This window comes from Lytechinus pictus, chromosome 2, assembly GCF_037042905.1.
Source record: "Lytechinus pictus isolate F3 Inbred chromosome 2, Lp3.0, whole genome shotgun sequence".
Lineage (NCBI taxonomy): Eukaryota > Metazoa > Echinodermata > Echinoidea > Temnopleuroida > Toxopneustidae > Lytechinus > Lytechinus pictus.
Window position 1 is genome coordinate 58,001,803 of NC_087246.1, and position 14,331 is coordinate 58,016,133.

General features: G+C 36.3%; 12 non-coding genes across 12 annotated transcripts; all 12 read right to left on the reverse strand.

The window, feature by feature from the left end:
* Positions 1 to 9,170: 9,170 nt before the first annotated feature.
* On the reverse strand, positions 9,171 to 9,242 carry TRNAQ-CUG (transfer RNA glutamine (anticodon CUG)). The gene has a single exon. It is a non-coding gene; the product is annotated as a tRNA-Gln (tRNA).
* A 415-nt stretch (positions 9,243 to 9,657) lies between these two features.
* On the reverse strand, positions 9,658 to 9,729 carry TRNAQ-CUG (transfer RNA glutamine (anticodon CUG)). The gene has a single exon. It is a non-coding gene; the product is annotated as a tRNA-Gln (tRNA).
* Positions 9,730 to 9,997: 268 nt separating this feature from the next.
* Positions 9,998 to 10,069, reverse strand: TRNAQ-CUG (transfer RNA glutamine (anticodon CUG)). The gene has a single exon. It is a non-coding gene; the product is annotated as a tRNA-Gln (tRNA).
* Positions 10,070 to 10,489: 420 nt separating this feature from the next.
* On the reverse strand, positions 10,490 to 10,561 carry TRNAQ-CUG (transfer RNA glutamine (anticodon CUG)). Its single transcript has one exon. It is a non-coding gene; the product is annotated as a tRNA-Gln (tRNA).
* Positions 10,562 to 10,823: 262 nt separating this feature from the next.
* On the reverse strand, positions 10,824 to 10,895 carry TRNAQ-CUG (transfer RNA glutamine (anticodon CUG)). Its single transcript has one exon. It is a non-coding gene; the product is annotated as a tRNA-Gln (tRNA).
* A 421-nt stretch (positions 10,896 to 11,316) lies between these two features.
* On the reverse strand, positions 11,317 to 11,388 carry TRNAQ-CUG (transfer RNA glutamine (anticodon CUG)). The gene has a single exon. It is a non-coding gene; the product is annotated as a tRNA-Gln (tRNA).
* A 263-nt stretch (positions 11,389 to 11,651) lies between these two features.
* On the reverse strand, positions 11,652 to 11,723 carry TRNAQ-CUG (transfer RNA glutamine (anticodon CUG)). Its single transcript has one exon. It is a non-coding gene; the product is annotated as a tRNA-Gln (tRNA).
* A 423-nt stretch (positions 11,724 to 12,146) lies between these two features.
* On the reverse strand, positions 12,147 to 12,218 carry TRNAQ-CUG (transfer RNA glutamine (anticodon CUG)). Its single transcript has one exon. It is a non-coding gene; the product is annotated as a tRNA-Gln (tRNA).
* A 264-nt stretch (positions 12,219 to 12,482) lies between these two features.
* On the reverse strand, positions 12,483 to 12,554 carry TRNAQ-CUG (transfer RNA glutamine (anticodon CUG)). The gene has a single exon. It is a non-coding gene; the product is annotated as a tRNA-Gln (tRNA).
* A 410-nt stretch (positions 12,555 to 12,964) lies between these two features.
* Positions 12,965 to 13,036, reverse strand: TRNAQ-CUG (transfer RNA glutamine (anticodon CUG)). The gene has a single exon. It is a non-coding gene; the product is annotated as a tRNA-Gln (tRNA).
* Positions 13,037 to 13,546: 510 nt separating this feature from the next.
* Positions 13,547 to 13,618, reverse strand: TRNAQ-CUG (transfer RNA glutamine (anticodon CUG)). The gene has a single exon. It is a non-coding gene; the product is annotated as a tRNA-Gln (tRNA).
* A 438-nt stretch (positions 13,619 to 14,056) lies between these two features.
* Positions 14,057 to 14,128, reverse strand: TRNAQ-CUG (transfer RNA glutamine (anticodon CUG)). Its single transcript has one exon. It is a non-coding gene; the product is annotated as a tRNA-Gln (tRNA).
* Positions 14,129 to 14,331: the final 203 nt, after the last annotated feature.

A 14,331-nucleotide genomic window follows, 5' to 3' on the forward strand; every position in this document is an offset into this window, starting at 1 on the left:
CTCATCAATAGATAAGGATGTTTCAATAGAGATAGAAACGACAAAGAGGCACTTCGTCCTTATTACATCAGATAACTTTTCTGCTTTCGTCAGCTGAAGTCTTTTTTTCGCATCTTGCTTCTCCGGTGGCTGTATTCACACGACTGTTGATTATTCATCCTATTTTATTTGGATTGACTAAGTTAGGATCATCTTATAATAGTTGTGGGCAAAAAAAAATTGCCTTTATTCAAGGCACTGGTGTACTGATGGGGGTCTTGAAGGCCAAGAACCACCCCCCCCCCCGAAATAGGAGAAAAAGAAAGAAGAGGAGAGGGGAAAGGTTAAAATATGACATTAATTTCTTAATATTATGTCATATCCATCACAATATTAGATTTTGTATTAAAAAGGTCAAAATTGTTGCTTGCTTGCTCGCTTCGCTCACTCGCAACTATTAAAAATAATTAGCCCCATACGCCCGATCTGGCCCCCTCAACATTTTTGTCTCGATACGTCACTAATTCAAGCACGTTGGATTACTGAATATTCAAATGTGATTGACTTGCTTAATTTAAACTTAAATATACCCCCCCCCCCGAATCACGAAGGGATTGTCACAAAACAATGAAACACTACAAAACTGGTTTAAAAATACAAGATTGCATCCGTTTTGACCTACTTTTAAATTGTTAGATAGAAACCACAGTATCGTTTAATCAAAACAGATTGGTGAATCAACTTCATATGACGCGATTTGCCCTTGATTGCTAGTCTGTTTCTCGCAAACAAGCAATAAACATCAAATTTGCTATTGCTAATGTTACAACTGAAATATCAATTTAAATATACATCAGCAATTTGCAATGGCAATTTGCAAACATTTTATGCAACACTCCCTAAGAGAGATGAAAAACTTATCAAAACAAAAACTGAGACCCCCAAAATATATGAGTTACTGAGGGAGGTTCACGTTTAGAAATAACCCTCTTAAATTTACCCTCAAAATAGGATGGTTTTAGATGGGCATCCTATGAAGAATCGCCTCATACAGGAAATTCGTTTTTTTTTTGTTTTTTTTTTACTAAACTACGTTCAAACTATTTCCTGTGACTATTTAAGTCGTTTTACCAATTCGACTGAGAAAACACTTCTATGATTGAATCATGAGCACATATCAATAGCCCTTGTTTGAAGTGATCGATAATTCAGGAGTGTTCTTATTCGATTTCAGGTATCGAAAACCACAAAACTGACAGTGAAGTCAAGTGTTTTCTTATACGCTTATTGTGGAGCTGGCGAAATGATAATTTCTGTTTTGCTTCCATCTGAAATACATGTTGCATTATTCATTAAAAAAAACTGCTTGCGCAACATGAGATTGTAAATAGCTACGCGAAATTTGTGAAAAAAAGTATTTAGACCAATACAAGATCGACCAAACTAATCTATTTAATATTTACACATCCAGCTATGTTTTAAATTAATTTGTTAATTAAGATACCGCAGTTTTTATCATTTCTTGTTGCAATCATTTTAATTCCTTCTCGTTTTCAATTCCCTCCTCAAAAAAGATATAAACTGGGAAAGAGAAAAGGAATTATAATGTTTAAGAGAAACAAAATAATCTATTCCTAAGTAGATGACTGATATCAATTCATTTTAAGTTTAGAAAGAAAATGTACGATTTAAAGGTGTACAATGCAACTAAAGATAGCGTTGGTGTGTTAAATAAAATAAATGTAAAGATCAATTGGTAATAGTAGCAGCAAGAAAACGGAGGTAAGTGTGATGTGTGGCCTGAAAAATGAAAATAAATAAACGGACTATGACGGATATCAGATCCCCAGGATCGAATCAAGTGACACCAACGACAGAGAAAGTGACAGGAATCAAACAAGCCTATAATTAATTTAAATTGGAAAATATCAGAGGTGATGACAGTAATACTGGAACTTGATAATGGCCTTCATTTCACAAATAAATCCAACTGAGGAAACTTGTCTCGTTAGAGCCGCAGTAGCTCATTATTGGAGAATAAGAAAAAGAGGGAAGATGAGAGGTATTTCATCACCCATATGGAAGGGTCGGGGGGGGGGGGCACGCGAAATCCCCTCCCAAGAAACTTTTCATCTCCTTTGCACCCCCTCTCTGACTCTGTACATCTCACACCCTATCTTCTTCCATTTATTTCCTTTCCTTTCTTTTTCCTGTCACTACTACTCTTGTATACTATCAGTTTGCGTTTGCCTGTAGTTATTTATTTATCTACCTGTCTATCTATCTATCTATCCATCCATCTGTTTACAAGTTTATCTCTTACATCTTTGTTTTGTTCTTTTTTCTTCCCTCCTTTCGGTCTTCACATTAACTTAAGTGTTTATCCGCAATTCTGCCCACAAAAAAATCGATAATGGAAAAACACACACTTGAAACTTTGAACTGACAAAAAGTCTCTCGTTTTTGCGCTTGGCACTTCAATCGATTCCCGAATCCATGTGCATGATCAAGTCTCGATAGAAACCACATCTTCTCTTTAAATTTATTCCCTTCCCCCTTACTCACATTTCGCTGAATCTGTTTCAGAATGTACATATATCAATTATATTGTCATCTTATTTCTCACTCTTTCGACATTCTTGTTTAATAATTGATTTGTTTCAACAGCTTCCTTGGATAAACCACCCGATAGTTAACGAGTGCAGCATCCTCATTTTGATTCAGTTTTACACTTTCCCCCTTTATCAACTCCTGCATTGTTCCATTTTATCTGGGGTTCCTTTTTGTAAATCCAAAGATAGCCGCTAGATTTGTCCTTTTATTTATCTTTCACCTATTGTATAAATCTCCTTTGTTAGCAAACCAAAGTTTACTAACACATTAAGCTGTTGATTTACACTTTCACACTTTAAACAAATATTTGTGATAACGGAAATAGATTTGATAAATAGTAATTAGAACAATACCATAAATAAAAAACTAATAATAAAAAAAAATTGTTGTATGCCTTGGCTTATTAATTATTTTTCTAATGATAAAATTAATAATATGTGTGTCATTTCCAATTGTCTCCACTTGTGTATCCAACCAACCAAGGCCGAATGAAAGTTCAATAGAACCTATTTTGCTCCCCACAAAGCTTTTTGATTGCTATCAAGAATTTAATTTGTGATATTAGGAATTTATTCTCACTAAATATATTTAGAAAATACATTATAAACTCATGCCTCCCTTTAGAAGTCTAGAGTAATTCATATTAGAGGCATAATAATCTTATATATAATAATATTATATAATAATAAGGACACACAAACGTATAGGGCAGCAACACACGTGTGTTGCTGTCCTCTACGTTCCGTTGTGCAGGACATTACTAGTTTCACATCTACTTTAGATTTATTTTTATTTTTTATTTTTATTTCTGCGTTCACAATACATTATCATAAATATTTACATTGTTTGTAATATACAAAATAATTCATAATGCATACAATATAAACATAATACATAATTTGAAGGAAAAAATGGTGTGGGCATATACTTCACATTTTGATAATAAAAAAGGAACATTAACAAAATTTAAATGAACGCAGGAGACCGCCATCGTGAGCGATTAAGCTTGTAATTACATCCTTTCTAATAGTAATACAGATTACATCCTTTCTAATAGTAAAAAAAAGGTTAACATAATTTTGTTCATGAAAATAATAAATTGAACACAAGTCCATCTCATTGAATGCGCTTTTGGCCTAATGGAAAGAGCAGTATGAGTTATAATAATAATGACAATAACAACACCCTAGAAAATATTGGGTAAAATGCTCCATGACGGTAATTATGTGTCCAACCGACATTGGGCATTTTTATTTATCCAGTGTGATGAAAATTTTGCCTATCCTAAAGTAATTGCTGCCTTTTAAAAACCTTAATGCTTCCCGCATTTGTTAAAATACTGCCCAAATTTGTTGGACACATAATTACCCTCGTGCCGGTTAAATCTTTACCCATTTTTTTTACGGTTAACAACAACAACAACAAGAACAATAATAATAATGATAATAATGATGATAATAATATCAATAATGATAATAGCAATAATGAAAAAAAAAAAGATAAAAGGACAGCTTCCTTCATATCAACCTTTATAGACTTTGTTTCGTCTTCGGATTTTTTTAAAAATTTTTTCTTTACAAAAATTGAAACCTCAACCCTCGACCACGTCGATTTTTCTCGATTACTGCGTATTGTAAGTCGTTCTTTTCAATTGTTTTATAATGACCATTTAGTAGTATGTGTCTTATTTTAAATGAAAAAGTTTTTTTTTATTTTCTTTTTAAACATTCGTTCGTTTTTTTGACCGAAGCCTTCAGTCCATCTATCTTACCGATTCTCACTTCTATTTGCAATTTGCTGCTTTACATCGTAGTGTATCCGTATAATCTTACCTCCTCCGATCTCTCACCTTATTATCTTCTCTCATATCTGTTCCTTATTTAGTCATATCCTTATATATATCCTGTGACGCAGACAGACAGAGAATTTCTTTCAAACTAGAAGCTGAGCCTAAATCAATCAAGAAGAGTTTTTAATCAAGGCATACAGACATGAGTCACACACACACAGGGAACTCCTAACGATTTTGTTACCACTAGACCCCCTTCTTAAAGGTAGTCTACAGTTAGTTCCCTTGTCAAGGGCACACTGTATGTTTCTGGTTGAAAGTACGCACAACTTTTATCTGTTTGATCAATTGTATCAAATCAAAAGGTAGCATGATTATAGTTAGGTTACTTACCTCCAATGACGATCTCAATCACTGGCGGATCCAGTAAAACTGAATTACAACAAAAGTGTGCCCCCCCCCTTTCGAAAGTGAAGACTTTTTTTTTTTGCTTGTTGAATTTTTTTGTGGACGAAATTCGTTTAATTTTGGTTGAAACCCTTTTTTCTTTACTTGTCAAACTTTTCCTAGGGAAAGTGTGCCAACCCTTCAGAAAAATCCTGGATCCGCCCCTGATCTCAATTCATTTAAATCAACTCGATAGAAAATATGAGGGAATTATGTTTTCGAGGTTTCTTCTTGTTAATGTTAATTGCAAATATCCATGCATTTCCATTCTTGAAATAGAAACACCAGTAAACTTTGCTATGAATGTGAAATACATGCATGTCAAATAAGATAAGATAAGATTGATTTTATTTAGACACGGTTAAAATGAGAGTATATAATGCCTTGCTCGTCGGATGAAACTAGCAATTAATACTATAAGACCAATTACAGGGATATAAAAAGTCACTCAATGCTACCATGCTAATCACCAATGTCGTATATACTTCGTTGAATACTCAAGGTCAGGGACATTGATGAAAATAAATAGAATCGGTGAATCCAGCATCTGCGAAATTAGTAATGTCATAGAAAAGAGGATTTACGGTATTTCTGGCATGACTCATCCAGCCAATTAAGAGAGTTAACCTTGTCACAGATCAGGTAATGACTTGAACTTTTCTCTTCCATTTTCTTTAGAACCCATGATAGGGGCTGGAGGATGGGTGATCTCGAATAAAGTCCGTCCGCAAATTGGCAGTGATTAGCATGATATACTCGCTACCTTCAGCACGCGTGGGATAATGGACGCAAAGTGATACTAAGAGCTCATGTTCAAGACCGCTTTGTTAATTTTTGGTGATGTTGATTCACCAGGCGCCATGATCAGCTCTGCCAACCCCCCCCCCCCCCATCACTCGGGCCGTCAACTATTCGTTCATGGCACCTTATTACGGGCTGTTGGAAGGAAGAGCGTTACCCCTATTAATCATGGATGTATGAATTACCCCATAAATTTTAGGATTGTTCGGGGAAGATAAGCTAACCCTAATTGAAAAGATCTCTGCAAAAATTATCTCCTAAAAGTATCCCCCATTCCCATGCGCGGTTTGAGACTTTTTTTTAGGGGGGGGGGGTCTTGAACGGTATGTGACGGTGGTAATTTCAATACAAGGAAAATAGTATCGTAGGTATCATTATGAAGTACGACTACTCACTAGGCAGCCGGGGAATAATGTCTGGCCCTGCAGTACAATAGTTTTAATCGTGCGAGCCAAAAATTCGCATATTCTAACGCCAGATCGTGCAAGTTTCTTTCTCAGTTTAGGAGACAAGATTGACTGTCAAGAAAGGGTCTGTGTTGTTTCTCTCTCCAGACGTTTCAATTTTTTATACCCGAGTGAGCGTAACGAACGAGCGCGAATATTGCCTATAAGAATGACAAACTTGGCTTTTTTAAGAGCTTTTTGAACATTATGATAGTGATACCCTTGTTTTGTCATGTAAAAAAACTCCATGGGGCATTTTAGTGTATGTTTCGTACGCTCAAAACACCGAAATAATATTTCAGGGATTTGAATTCTCACTATCAGACGACAATGACACAGTTCATATTTCGGAAAGTTACTGAATCACTTTAAATGATAGTGATGTCCTTGTTTTGGAGACACCAAAGTCATTATACATTAAGCTTGAACACTCCTCATCAACACCGAACAGAGCACACCTGACGCTTGCTATAATGACTTTGGAAGGACACAATCTCCTTAATTACTCCGCCAGTTTGATTACTTAATTAGAACGCCACATGAGCCCCCCAATACGAGGCCTTGTATGGCTGCTTGATGACATAGAATTGGCGGCATATAAAAGCATTATTTTTGACCAAGGCCATTGTCGTTTGACATCGAACGACTGTAGTATTATTATTAATAATCATGAACATGGTCCCGATGACATGGAAGAGGAAATATATATCAAGTAACCATTTTGCCCCCCCCCCCATGATCCGTTCCTGGGTATATGTATGGGAGAGGGGGGATGACTAATCATGGTAGCTTCCGAATACTAGTTGCAACGCCCTCTATTTACTCCTTAAAAACAACCAAACCATACTAAATTCTGAAAACTTCTTCACCATTTTTTTCTAAAGATATCTTTTTAAAGACCACGCATGGTTCTGATTTAGCACGTCTGTCTTTATAGACTATTTAATATTTTTCATGACAGTATGTTAAATCTATATCACTCATTTGCAAAAATAAAATAAAAGATCTAATTCTCTGAACATGATAAATATTTTCAAACATAATATTGAACATCACGGGATTGATTTTTAACGAGATCTATCGCACACTAACAATGTTATGAAGGTTCTAATTCTATATATTACAAATAACCAATTTTCATTTATTTTGTCTGCTTTTGTGCTTTTTTATTCAAGGTATATATCCTTGGAACCTGTTTATTTAATTAATTTGATTAACCTGGTTAATACAATTACTTACGCAGACAATGGCAGAATATATATAGGAATGTAATTATAACGCTAGTCTGTTGAGTGATATAGCAGATGATTTGTGTACATTAACATGATTGAAACCACGTTTTTCAGTCGTAGATTAATCCAATCAACATGTTTAATTACAATGTAAATAAATGATAGGCTATGGAGGTGCTGCAGCATGCTGGTGCAATTACAATGACAAATTACAATAGTATGAACGAAATACTGTACATAAACACGAAAACTATATTGCGAAATGTTATTCGATATGCCGAGGTTTACTTACATTTCAATAGATTTTGCTTCTTTTCATTTTTCGATATCGTTTGTTTTTCAAGCCTCTCAAAATACTTTTAATCAATTTCGAAATATATATACATTAGTCTGTGTCTAATAAAACACATTATTATTATTGTTTTGTTATTATTTTCAATAATCATCATCATTTATTTATCTATCCATTCATTGACTTATGTTTCCAAATATTTTTTTCAAATGTTACTTCTACTGTTGTATGGCATGTCGGGATCAGTATATATCATACCATTTTGAAAATATGTAAACATTCAAATTATTGTTTGAAATGTCTGATTCAAGGTTAACTTTTTACTTTCTCCAATGAAGGAAGGAAATCAAAATCCTATTGTTATTAAATTGTCATTGGACACGAAATCAGTCCAGGGGACTATATTAGAAAAGGTTTAAGGAGGGATATGATTTTTTTGTAAGCGTGCATGGCCGTACGCAGATTTTTTACCAGAGGAGCGATACGTGCTTTAATTTTTTTCCACATTAACTCGAAAGCAAGGAAGCAAAGCCACCGAGATTGTCATGGTGGCGTTTTTCCCCTTTCCTAAAGTGTATTTAAAGGATATGGTGCACACTTTGGGGGAATTTTGTGACAATTTTCGTTTAAAAAAAGTTAAATAATTTCGGGGGGAGTCGAATGCCCCCCCTCCCTCCGCTGCATACGACCATGTACGCAAGTAATATGTCAGTGCATTTTGGTACAGAAAATATTGATTTAATAAAATAAATGTAAGGTATAAAGGTTTTACTGGAAGCAAAAGGTTTTGTGTTTGAGCACTACTAAAGAATAGATTCATCACCGGGGTAGCAAATCGACACGTAATTATCAACGTGTTATTTCAATTAGGAATCACGTCATGTGGCGGTGATTTCTAATCGACTACCATTAAAAATACACTATTAATTTGCTCATTAATTCTTACCTTGATCCATCAAACATGATGAGAGTGGTAATTGCATTTTAATCACTCTTAAAGTTGGATTGAAAATCAATTTTGAAACGTATAACAATATACCTTGGCCTGCTCTATGGGATATTTGGTGATGATGACATTGATTTTTTTTCATGTCATCATGTATTTTGATACATCACGCAAGAAAGTGCTCAAAATATGATTTTGGTTGTAATAGTATAGCACCCCTTTCAGGTTAAATGATAAACCCCAAAATATCCATGGTATTTTGTCATTACGCTGATTAACAAGGCAGGCGATTATTTTAGTCTCACAAGCCACGCCATATGCAGATGTGACGATCTTAAACAGTGTAAACATAAATATAGTAGCACGTAGCTATACCTACAATGTCCCCTAAAATCGTAAACTATATTCTATCGGACGATTACCGAAGCAAATATAAACTAAAAAGGCATTAATGCGTCAAGTGATCTGTCCTGATAAAGAGGCTCATATGTTTTTATAAGGACGACAAAAAAAAAATCGCAGACAATCAAAGTTAGGCTCGTATTTTATGAATAGCTCTCAATGTTTTTATCTTTTTTGGATAACTTTCGTGTTGGACTTTTTTTATCAAGGGAGGAAAAAAAGAAGGTCCCACCGAGATTTGAACTCGGATCGCGAGATTCAGAGTCTCGAGTGCTAACCATTACACCATGGAACCACGGCTGACATGCCACACTGGGCATGTAGTGTTAGATATAGGAGTTGGTTCTATCTCCAATCCAATTTTGAATGTTTACATTTGCTTTCTTTCTATCTATTCTTTGTCACAAAATGAAGGAATACCAAGTGCCCCGACCGCCATATGCATCCCAGCAAATGTGTAAATTTTCGTAGGTAATTAAACGGGGCCATTTTTCTAAGAGAAAAAGATCCCTGTAAACAATTTCCTCCTTCAATTATTTTTTGGATCATCTCTATTTCTATCCGGTAGTCTTTCGTTAAACATGATATGAAATGACTTTCATCTAGGCTTGTATTTCGTGCACTGCTCACTATGATACAAATTTTGTTCCTCTTTTAGTGAGTTCCATATGGAATTTTTAAGACAAGGGGGGAGAGGGAGGAAAAAAATTAGGTCCCACCGAGATTTGAACTCGGATCGCGAGATTCAGAGTCTCGAGTGCTAACCATTACACCATGGAACCACGGCTGACAAACTTTATATACACCCGGCAAATATTTAAATACTCATATTCAAATGAAACGGGTTCCTTTTCTCAGAGAGAAAGATCACTGTCCATAAGTTATTATGTTTTTCCCTTATCTTTTTTTAAAATCAATTATTAAACAGGAGCTGAAATGCTCAACTATATGATGAATTTTTTTAAATGTGTGTCTCTTTTAATGACTTTCGGATGAGATTATTGAGACCTGAATTAAAAAAGAAACGAGGGAGGGGGATTCGGTAAAATTAGGTCCCACCGAGATTTGAACTCGGATCGCGAGATTCAGAGTCTCGAGTGCTAACCATTACACCATGGAACCACGGCTGACATGCCACACTGGGCATGTAGTCTTAGATATAGGAGTTGGTTCTATCTCCAATCCAATTTTGAATGTTTAAATTTGCTTTCTTTCTATCTATTCTTTGTCACAAAATGAAGGAGTACCAAGTGCACCCACCGCCATATGCATCCCAGAAAATGAGTAAATTTTCGTAGGTAATTAAACGGGGCCATTTTTCTAAGAGAAAAAGATCCCTGTAAACAATTTCCCCCTTCAATTATTTTTTGGATCATCTCTATTTCTATCTGGTAATCTTTCGTTAAACATGAGATGAGATGACTTTCATCTAGGCTTGTATTTCGTGCACTGCTCACTATGATACAATTTTTGTTCCTCTTTTAATGAGTTCCATATGGAATTTTTAAGACAAAGGGGGGGGGGGGAGGAAGGAAAAAAATTAGGTCCCACCGAGATTTGAACTCGGACCGCGAGATTCAGAGTCTCGAGTGCTAACCATTACACCATGGAACCACGGCTGACAACTTTATATACACCCGGTTAATATGTAAATACTCATATAAAAAAAAAAAGGGTTCCTTTTCTCAGAGAGAAAGATCACTGTCCATAAGTTACTATGTTTTTCCCTTATCTTTTTTTTCATCAATTATTAAACAGGAGCTGAAATGCTCAGCTATGATGACATTTTTGTATGTGTGTCTCTTTTAATGACTTTCGGATGAGATTATTGAGACCTGAATTAAAAAAAAACGAGGGAGGGGGATTCGGGAAAATTAGGTCCCACCGAGATTTGAACTCGGATCGCGAGATTCAGAGTTTCGAGTGCTAACCATTACACCATGGAACCACGGCTGACATGCCACACTGGGCATGTAGTGTTAGATATAGGAGTTGGTTCTATCTCCAATCCAATTTTGAATGTTTACATTTGCTTTCTTTCTATCTATTCTTTGTCACAAAATGAAGGAATACCAAGTGCCCCGACCGCCATATGCATCCCAGCAAATGTGTAAATTTTCGTAGGTTATTAAACGGGGCCATTTTTCTAAGAGAAAAGGATCCCTGTAAACAATTTCCCCCTTCAATTATTTTTTGGATCATCTCTATTTCTATCCGGTAGTCTTTCGTTAAACATGATATGAAATGACTTTCATCTAGGCTTGTATTTCGTGCACTGCTCACTATGATATAATTTTGTTCCTCTTTTAGTGAGTTCCATATGGAATTCTTAAGACAGGGGGGGGGGGGGGAGAGGGAGGAAAAAAATTAGGTCCCACCGAGATTTGAACTCGGATCGCGAGATTCAGAGTCTCGAGTGCTAACCATTACACCATGGAACCACGGCTGACAAACTTTATATACACCCGGTTAATATGTAAATACTCATATAAAAAAAAAACGGGTTCCTTTTCTCAGAGAGAAAGATCACTGTCCATAAGTTACTATGTTTTTCCCTTATCTTTTTTTTCATCAATTATTAAACAGGAGCTGAAATGCTCAGCTATGATGACATTTTTGTATGTGTGTCTCTTTTAATGACTTTCGGATGAGATTATTGAGACCTGAATTTAAAAAAAACGAGGGAGGGGGATTCGGGAAAATTAGGTCCCACCGAGATTTGAACTCGGATCGCGAGATTCAGAGTCTCGAGTGCTAACCATTACACCATGGAACCACGGCTGACATGCCACACTGGGCATGTAGTGTTAGATATAGGAGTTGGTTCTATCTCCAATCCAATTTTGAATGTTTACATTTGCTTTCTTTCTATCTATTCTTTGTCACAAAATGAAGGAATACCAAGTGCCCCGACCGCCATATGCATCCCAGCAAATGTGTAAATTTTCGTAGGTTATTAAACGGGGCCATTTTTCTAAGAGAAAAGGATCCCTGTAAACAATTTCCCCCTTCAATTATTTTTTGGATCATCTCTATTTCTATCCGGTAATCTTTCGTTAAACATGAGATGAGATGACTTTCATCAAGGCTTGTATTTCGTGCACTGCTCACTATGATACAATTTTTGTTCCTCTTTTAGTGAGTTCCATATGGAATTCTTAAGACTGGGGGGGGGGGGGGGAGAGGGAGGAAAAAAATTAGGTCCCACCGAGATTTGAACTCGGATCGCGAGATTCAGAGTCTCGAGTGCTAACCATTACACCATGGAACCACGACTGACGAACTTTTTATACACCCGGCAAATATGTAAATACTCATATAAAAAAAAAACTGGTTCCTTTTCTCAGAGAGAAAGATCACTGTCCATAAGTTACTATGTTTTTCCCTTATCTTTTTTTTCATCAATTATTAAACAGGAGCTGAAATGCTCAGCTATGATGACATTTTTTTTATGTGTTTCTCTTTTAATGACTTTCGGATGAGATTATTGAAACCTGAATTAAAAAAAAACGAGGGAGGGGGATTCGGGAAAATTAGGTCCCACCGAGATTTGAACTCGGATCGCGAGATTCAGAGTCTCGAGTGCTAACCATTACACCATGGAACCACGGCTGACATGCCACACTGGGCATGTAGTGCTAGATATAGGAGTTGGTTCTATCTCCAATCCAATTTTGAATGTTTAAATTTGCTTTCTTTCTATCTATTCTTTGTCACAAAATGAAGGAGTACCAAGTGCCCAAGTGCCCCCACCGCCATATGCATCCCAGCAAATGTGTACATTTTCGTAGGTAATCAAACGGGGCCATTTTTTTTTAGAGAAAAAGATCCCTGTAAACAATTTCCCCCTTCAATTATTTTTTGGATCATTTCTATTTCTATCTGGTAATCTTTCGTTAAACATGAGATGAGATGACTTTCATCTAGGCTTGTATTTCGTGCACTGCTCACTATGATACAATTTTTGTTCCTATGGAATTCTTGAGACAGGGGGGGGGGGAGGGAGGAAAAAAAATTAGGTCCCACCGAGATTTGAACTCGGATCGCGAGATTCAGAGTCTCGAGTGCTAACCATTACACCATGGAACCACGGCTGACAAACTTAACTGGGCATGTTGTCTTAGAGGTATCTCTCATTACAAATAACTCTGGGGTCATCTCTTTTCTCTTCCAGCGATCCAGTGGCGGATCCAGGAGGGCACACTCAACCTGTGCCCCCTCCCCATTTGAGAGCCATTATCAAAATTTTTAATGTAAATATGCTGTTCTTTCAGTATGCGTGCCCCCTTTTTAAAGTCACAGCATATATCTATTTTTAATATGAATATGTCGTTCATACACAAGTGATGACCCTTTTTTGTCAAATTTTACGTGGACGAAATGATCTTTTTTTTTTGCTTGTCAAATTTTCTCGGGAAAATGTGCCCCCCCCCCCCCTTTGGAAAATCCTGGATCCGCCCCTGCATGCAGCGATCTATCGTCAAAACAGGAGCTGAATGCTCAGCTCGGCTTTTTAATAATTTTCGTTCATCTTTTTTACTTTCATATGAGAATTTTTAGACCAGATAAAAAAAAGGAAACGAGAGGGGAGAAAAAGAGAGGTTCCACCGAGATTTGAACTCGGATCGCGAGATTCAGAGTCTCGAGTGTTAACCATTACACCATGGAACCGCTGATAATGTGAATGACTAAAGATATGAGTTGATTTATGCACAATGCTCTCCCCACTTTCTATTTACCCCTCTCTCTTTCTCTCATATTCTTTGTCCAAGTTGAAGGAAGGCCTTGAAAAGTTTATAGTGTAAATATGCCGTTTTTACACATGTGTGCCTTCCCTATTTGAAAGTCACAACATATATTTTTAATAGGAATATGTCGTTCATACACAAGTGAGGACCTTTTTTTGGTTTGTCAATTTTTACGTCATGAAGTTGAACGAAATTACCTTCATTTTTTGGTGAAAACCTTGTTTTCCACGGGGAAAATTTGCCCCCCTCTTTTAGAAATGCTCAGCTTGGTTTGTTAATAATTTTTGTTTACCTATTTGACTTGTGTATGAGATTTTTTAGACCAGATTAAAAAAAAGGAAACGAGAGGGGAACAAAAGAGAGGTCCCACCGAGATTTGAACTCGGATCGCGAGATTCAGAGTCTCGAGTGCTAACCATTACACCATGGAACCGCTAATATACGAATGACTAAAATTATGAGTTGATTTATGCACAATGCTCTCCCCTCTTTCTCTCTCCACCATGCTCTCTAGCTCAGACCCCCCCCTCTCTCTCTCTTATTCTTTGTCCAATTAAGTTGATGGGAAGCTTTGAGAAGTTTTCCCCGCTGATTGGCGATCTCTTATCGTCGGTTTGGATGACAGTTCATTTAGAA